Here is a 7679-nt window from a genome sequence, read left to right on the forward strand (position 1 = left end):
CCCCTAGTGGTTGGTGCGTAAATTTGAATAATAGTCATATTAACTGGTCTTCCTTGTAGGTGTCTGGATATTATCCTATCACTAACAGTGTAGTACTTCAGGATAGATCTTGAAATGTTCTTTTTGACAATGAATGCAACACCATTCCTCTTCCAGCTGCCATTTCCAGCATAGTAGACTATATGATTGTCTGATTCGAAATGGCCAATACCAGTCCATTTCAGCTCACTAATGCCAAGGATATCGATGTTTATGTGTTCCATTTCATTTTTGTTGATTTCCAATTTTCTTAGATTCATACTTCGTACATTCCAGGTTCTGATTATTAATGGGTGTTTGCAGCTGTTTCTTCTCATTTTGAGTCGTGCCACATCAGCAAATGAAAATCCCGAAGGCTTTACTCCATCCACGTCATTAAGTTCAACTCTACCCTGAGGAGGCAGCTCTTCTCCAGTCATCTTTTGAGTGCCTTCCAATCTGGGGGCTCAACTTCCAGCACTATATCAAACAATGTTCTGCTGCTATTCATAAGATTTTCACTGGCTAATACTTTTCAGAAGTAGACTGCCGGGTCCTTCTTCCTAGTCTGTCCTAGTCTGGAAGCTCAGCTCAAACCTGTCCTCCATGGGTGACCCTGCTGGTATCTGAATATGGGTGGCATAGCTTCCAGCATCACAGCAACACGCAAGCAAGCCCCCACAGTACGACAAACTGACAGAGACGTGGAACACACAGAAATCAAATTGACTATATCTGTGGAAAGAGACAATGGAAAAGCTCAATATCACCAGTCAGAACAAGGCCGGGGCCAACTGTGGAACAGAGACCACCAATTGCTCATATGCAAGTTAAAGTTGAAACTGAAGAAAATCAGAGCAAGTCCATGAGAACCAAAATATGACCTTGAGTGTATCGGACCTGAATTTAGAGACCATCTCAAGAATAGATTTGACGCAGTGAACACTAGTGACCAAAGACCAGACGAGTTGTGGAATGACATTAAGGACATCATACATGAAGAAAGCAAGAGGTCACTGAAAAGACAGGAAAGAAGGAAAAGACCAAAAATGGATGTCAGAGGAGACTCTGAAACTTGCTCTAGAACGTCGAGCAGCTAAAGCAAAAGGAAGAATTGATGCAGTAAAAGAACTGACCAGAAGATTTCAAAGGGTGTCTCAAGAAGACAAAGTAAAGTATTATAATGACATGTGGAAGAGCTGGAGATGGAAAACCAAAAGGGAAGAACACACTCGGCGTTTCTCAAGCTGAAAGAATTGAAGAAAAAATTCAAGGCTCGAGTTGCAATGGTGAAGAGTTCCACGGGGAAAATATTAAATGATGCAAGAAGCATCAAAAGAAGATGGAAGGAATACACAGAGTCATTATACCAAAAAGAATTAGTCGATATTTAACCATTTCAAGAGGTGACATATGATCAGGAACTGGTGGTACTGAAGGAAGAAGTCCAAGCTGCTCTGAAGGCATTGGCAAAAAACAAGCCTCCAGGAATTGATGGAATATCAATTGAGATGTTTCAACAAACAGATGCAGCGCTGGAGGGGCTCACTCCTCTATGCCAAGAAATATAGAAGACAGATTCCTGGCCAACTGACTGGAAGAGATCCATATTTATGCCTCTTCCCAAGAAAGGTGATCCAACCAAATGTGGAAATTATAGAACAATATCATTAATATCACATGCAAGCAAAATTTTGCTGAAGATCATTCAAAAATGGCTGCAGCAGTATATCAACAGGGAACTGTGAGAAATTCAGGTCGGTTTCAGAAGAGGACGTGGAACCAGGGATATCATTGCTGATGTCAGATGGATCCTGGCTGAAAGCAGAGAATACCAGAAGGATGTTTACCTGTGTTTTATTGACTATGCAAAGGCATTCGACTGTGTGGATCATAACAAACTATGGATAAAATTGCGAAGAATGGGAATTCCAGAACACTTAATTGTATTCATGAGGAACCTGTACATAGATCAAGAGGCAGTTGTTCGGACAGAACAAGGGGACACTGATTGGTTTAAAGTCAGGAAAGGAGTGTGTCAGGGTTGTATTCTTTCACCATACCTATTTAAACTGTATGCTGAACAAATAATATGAGAAGCTGGACTATATGAAGAAGAATGGGGCATCAGGATTGGAGGAAGACTCATTAACAACCTGTGTTATGCAGATGACACAACCTTGCTTGCTGAAAGTGAAGAGGACTTGAAGCACTTACTAATGAAGATCAAGGACCACAGCCTTCAGTATGGATTACACCTCAACATAAAGAAAAAAAAAAATCCTCACAACTGGACCAATGAGCAACATCATGATAAACAGAGAAAAGATTGAAGTTGTCAAGGATTCATTTTACTTCGATCCACAATCAGCCGCCGTGGAAGCAGCAGTCAAGAAATCAAAAGACGCATTGCATTGGGTAAATCTGCTGCAAAGGACCTCTTCAAAGTGTTGAAGAGCAAAGCTGTCACCCTGAAGACTAAGGTGCGCCTGACCCAAGCCATGGTATTTTCAATCACATCATATGCATGTGAAAGCTGGACAATGAATAAGGAAGACCGAAGAAGAGTTGACGCCTTTGAATTGTGGTGTTGGCGAAGAATATTGAATATACCATGGACTGCCAAAAGAACGAACAAATCTGTCTTCGAAGAAGTGCAGCCAGAATGCTCCTTAGAGGCAAGGATGGCGAGACTGTGTCTTACATACTTTGGACATGTTGACAGGAGGGATCAGTCCCTGGAGAAAGACATCATGCTTGGCAGAGTACAGGGTCAGTGGAAAAGAAGAAGACCCTCAACGAGGTGGACTGACACAGTGGCTGCAACAATGAGCTCAAGAATAACAATGATTGTAAGGATGGCGCAGGACCAGGTAGTGTTTCCTTCTGTTGTGCATAGGGTTGCTATGAGTCGGAACCGACTCGACAGCACCTAACAACAACGACAACAACTATGCCGGGAATAACATCTTGAAGAGGAATGCCGTAGCGTTCACTGTCAAAAAGAACATTTCAAGGTCTATCCTGAAGCACAATACCATCAGTGATAGGATAATATCCATACACCTACAAGGAAGACCACTTAATACGACTATTATTTAAATTTATGCACCAATCACTAAGGCCAAAGGTGAAGAAATTGAAGATTATTACCAACTTCTGCAGTCTGAAATTGATCAAACATGTAATCAGGATGCATTGATAATTACTGGTGATTGGAATGAGAAACTTGGAAATGCAGAAGAAGGATAATCACTGGTGATTGGAGTGAGACAGTCGGAAACAAAGAAGAAGGAAAATATGGGCTTGGTGGAAGAAACAATGCCAGAGGTTGCATGACAGAATTTTGCAAGACCAACCACTTCTTTATTGCAAATACCTTTTTTAACTAACATAAACGGTGACTATACACACGGATCTGGCCACATGGAATACACAGGAATTTAATTGACTACATCTGTGGAAAGAGATGATAGGAAACCGCAGTATCATCAGTCAGGAGAAGGCCAGGGGATGACTGTAGAACAGACCATCAACTGTTCATATGCAAGTTCAAGTGGAAACTGAAGAAAATTAGAACAAGTCCACGAGAGTCAAAGCACGAACTTGAGAATATCCCACCTGAATTTAGAGACCATCTCAAGAATAGATTTGACACACTGAGCAGTAATGACCAAAGACCAGATGAGTTGTGGAATAACATCAAGGGCAACAGACATGAAGAAAGCAAGAGATCATTAAAAAAGACAGGAAAGAAAAGACCAAAATGGATGCCAGAAGACAGCCTGAAACTTGCTCTTGAACATCGAGTAGTTAAAGCAAGAAGAAGAAATGATGAAAGTAAAACATCTGAACAGAAGATTTCAAAGGATGGCCTGAGAAGACAAAGTAGAGTATTATAATGACATGTGCAAAGACCTGGAGTTAGAAAACCAAAAGGAAAGAACACGATCAGCATTGCTCTAGCTGAAAGAACTGAAGAAAGAATTCAAGCCTCAAGTTGCAATATTGAAGGATTCTATGGGGGAAATATTAAGTGACAGAGGAAGCATCAAAAGAAGATGGAATGAATACACAGAGTCACTATACCAAAAAAAATTGCCCAACGTTTAACCATTTCAGGAGGAAGCATATGATCAGAAACCGATGGTACTGTAGGAAGAAATCCAAGTTACACTGAAGGCACTGGCAAAAGACAAGGCTCCAGGAATTGATGGAATACCAATTGAGATGTTTCAACAAACAGACGCAGCACAGGAAGTGCTCACTCATCTATGCCAAGGAATTTGGAAGACAGCTACCTGGCCAACCAACTGCAAGAGATCTATATTTATGCCTATTCCAAAGAAAGGTGATTCAACAGAATGTAGAAATTATTAAACAATATCATTAATATCACACACAAGTAAAATTTTGCTGAAGATCTTTCAAAAGTGGCTGCAGCAGTATATTGACAGGGAACTTCCAGAAGTTCAAGCCAGATTCAGAAGAGGACACAGAACTAGGGATATCATTGCTGATGTCAGATGGATTCTGGCTGAAAGCAGAGGATAACAGGAAGACACTTACTTGTGTTTTATTGACTATGCAAAAATACTCATCTGTGTGGATCGTAACAAATTATGGATAACATTGCAAAGAATGGGAATTCCAGAAGGCTTAATTGTATTCAAGAGGAACCTGTACATAGATCAAGAGGCAGTCATTTAAACAGAACAAGGGGATATTGCATGGTTTAAAGTTAGGAAAGGTGTGCATCAGGGTTGTATCCTTTCACCACACCTATTCAATCTGTATGCTGAGCAAATAATCTGAGAAGCTGGACTATACGAAGAAGAATGTGGCATCAGAATTGGTGGAAGACTTATTAACAACCTCTGTTACGTAGATGACACAACCTTATTTGCTGAAAGTGAAGAGGACTTGAAACACTTACTGGTGAAGGTCAAAGACCACGGCCTTCAGTATGGATTACACCTCAATATAAAGGAAACAAAAATCCTCACAATCGGACCAATAAGCAACATCATGATAAACGGAGAAAAGACTGAAGTTGTCACTTGGATCCACAATCAACACTTACGGAAGCAGCAGTCAAGAAATCAAATGACATATTGCATTGGGCAAATCTGCTGCAAAAGACCTCTTTAAAGTGTTGAAAAGCAGAAATGTCACCTTGAAGACTAAGGTGCCCCTGACCCATGCCATGGTATTTTCAATTGCCTTATATGCATGCAAAAGCTGAATGATGAATAAGGAAGACCGAAGAAGAATTGACACCTTTGAATTGTGGTGTTGACAAAGAATATTGAATATACCATGATCTGCCAAAAGAATGAACAAATTTGTCTTGGAAGAAGTGCAACCAGAATGCTCCTTAGAAGCAAGGATGGCAAGACTACTTTGGACGTCTTATCAGGATGGATCCGTCCCTGGAGAAGGACATTAAGCTTGGTAAAGTAGAGGGTCATCGAAAAAGAGGAAGACCCTCAACAAGATGGATTAACACAGTGGCTGCAGCAATGGGCTCAAGCATAACAATGATTGTGAGGATGGTGCAGGTCTGGGCATTGTTTTGTTCTGTTGTACATAGGGTCGTTATGATCTGGAACAGACTTGACAGCACCTAACAACAACAACATACTCAGCAACTGGCAGAACACCCTCAATGGATCTCGGACAAGTGAATGAATGGCTATTATGGTGGGGAAAGCCAAGTGGAAGCCACTGGAACTGCCCCTACCCAGAGAAACAGTGAACAAAAGCAATATCACATTTCTGAAGGGATTGCAGAGATTACTGCCACCATCAAGGACTTGAAGGACACATGGGTGGTGACTCCCACCACATCCCCATTCAACTCACCTATTTGGACTGTGTGAAAAGACAGATGAATCTTGGAGAATGACAGTGGATTATCATAAACTTTACAGGTGGTGACTTCAATTGTAGCTGCTGTTCCAGATGCAGTTTCATCGCTTCAGCAAATTAATATATCTCCTCGTATTCAGGCCGGATTCAGAAGAGCACGTGGAACCAGGGATATCATTGCTGATGTCAGATGGATCCTGGCTGAAAGCAGAGAACACCAGAAGGACGTTTACCTGTATTTTAGTGACTATGTAAAGGCATTCTACTGTGGGGATCATAACAAATTATGGATAACATTGCAAAGAATGGGAATTCCAGAACACTTAATTGTGCTCATGAGGAACCTGTACATAGATCAAGAGGCAGTTGTTCAGACAGAACAAGGGGATACTGAGTGGTTTAACGTCAGGAAAGGAGTGCGTCAGGGTTGTATCCTTTCACCATACCTATTCAATCTGTATGCTGAGCAAAAAATCTGAGAAGCTGGACTATATGAAGAAGAATGTGGCATCAGAATTGGTGGAAGACTTATTAACAACCTCTGTTACGTAGATGACACAACCTTGTTTGCTGAAAGTGAAGAGGACTTGAAGTGCTTACTGATGAAGATCAAAGACCACAGCCTTCAGTATGGATTACACCTCAACATAAAGAAAACAAAAATTCTCACAACCAGACCAATAAGCAACATCATGATAAACAGAGAAAAGATTGAACTTGTCAAGGATTTCATTTTACTTGGATCCATAACACCCATGGAAATCAAAGGATGCATTGCATTGGGCATATCTGCTGCAAAGGACCTATTTAAGGTGTTGAAAAGCAAAGAGGTCACCTTGAAGACTAAGGTGCGCCTGACCCAAGCCATGGTATTTTCGATTGCATCATATACATGTGAAAGCTGGGCAATGAATAAGGAAGACCAAAGAAGAATTGATGCCTTTGATTTGTGGTGTTGGAGAAGAATATTGAATATACCATGGACTGCCAAAAGAACGAACAAATCCATCTTGGTAGAAGTACAACCAGAATGCTCCTTAGGAGCAAGGATGGCGAGACTGCGTCTTACCTACTTTGGACATGTTGTCAGGAGGGATCAGTCCCTGAAGAAGGACATCATGTTTGGTAAAATACAGGGTCATCAGAAAAGAAGAAGACCTTCAATGAGATGGATTGATGCAGTGGCTGCAACAATGGGCTCAAGCATAACAATGATTATTAGGATGGCACAAGACCGGGCAGTGTTTCGTTCTGTTGTGCACAGGGTCGCTATGAGTCAGAATGAACTCAACAGCACCTAACAACAACAACAACCTGGTATCTGGCCAATGCCTTTTTCTTGATTCCATTTTTGAAGGAACACCGGAAGCAGTTTGCCTTCAGATGGAGGGTTGGCAATACACCTTCACTGTCCTACTTCAGAACTATATCAAGTCTCCAGTCATATCTCATAATTTAGTCCACAGGGACCTTGATCACCTTTCCCCTCCCCAAAACATCACACTGATCCATTACATTGATGACCTTATGCCGATTGGACCTATTATGGAAGAAGTGTGAATGACTCCAGACTTACTGGTAAAACATTTGCATGGGAAATTAATCTAACAAAAATTCAGGTGCCTTCCACCTCAGTGAAATTTCTAGGGGTCCAGTGGTGTGGGGCATGTCGAGATATTCCTTTCAAAATGAGGATGTTATTTCACCTGGCCTCTCTCACAACTAAAAAGGAGGCACAACACCTGGTGGGCCTCTTTTGATTTTGGAGGCAACATAGCCCTCATCTGGTT

This window comes from Elephas maximus, chromosome 1, assembly GCF_024166365.1.
Source record: "Elephas maximus indicus isolate mEleMax1 chromosome 1, mEleMax1 primary haplotype, whole genome shotgun sequence".
Lineage (NCBI taxonomy): Eukaryota > Metazoa > Chordata > Mammalia > Proboscidea > Elephantidae > Elephas > Elephas maximus.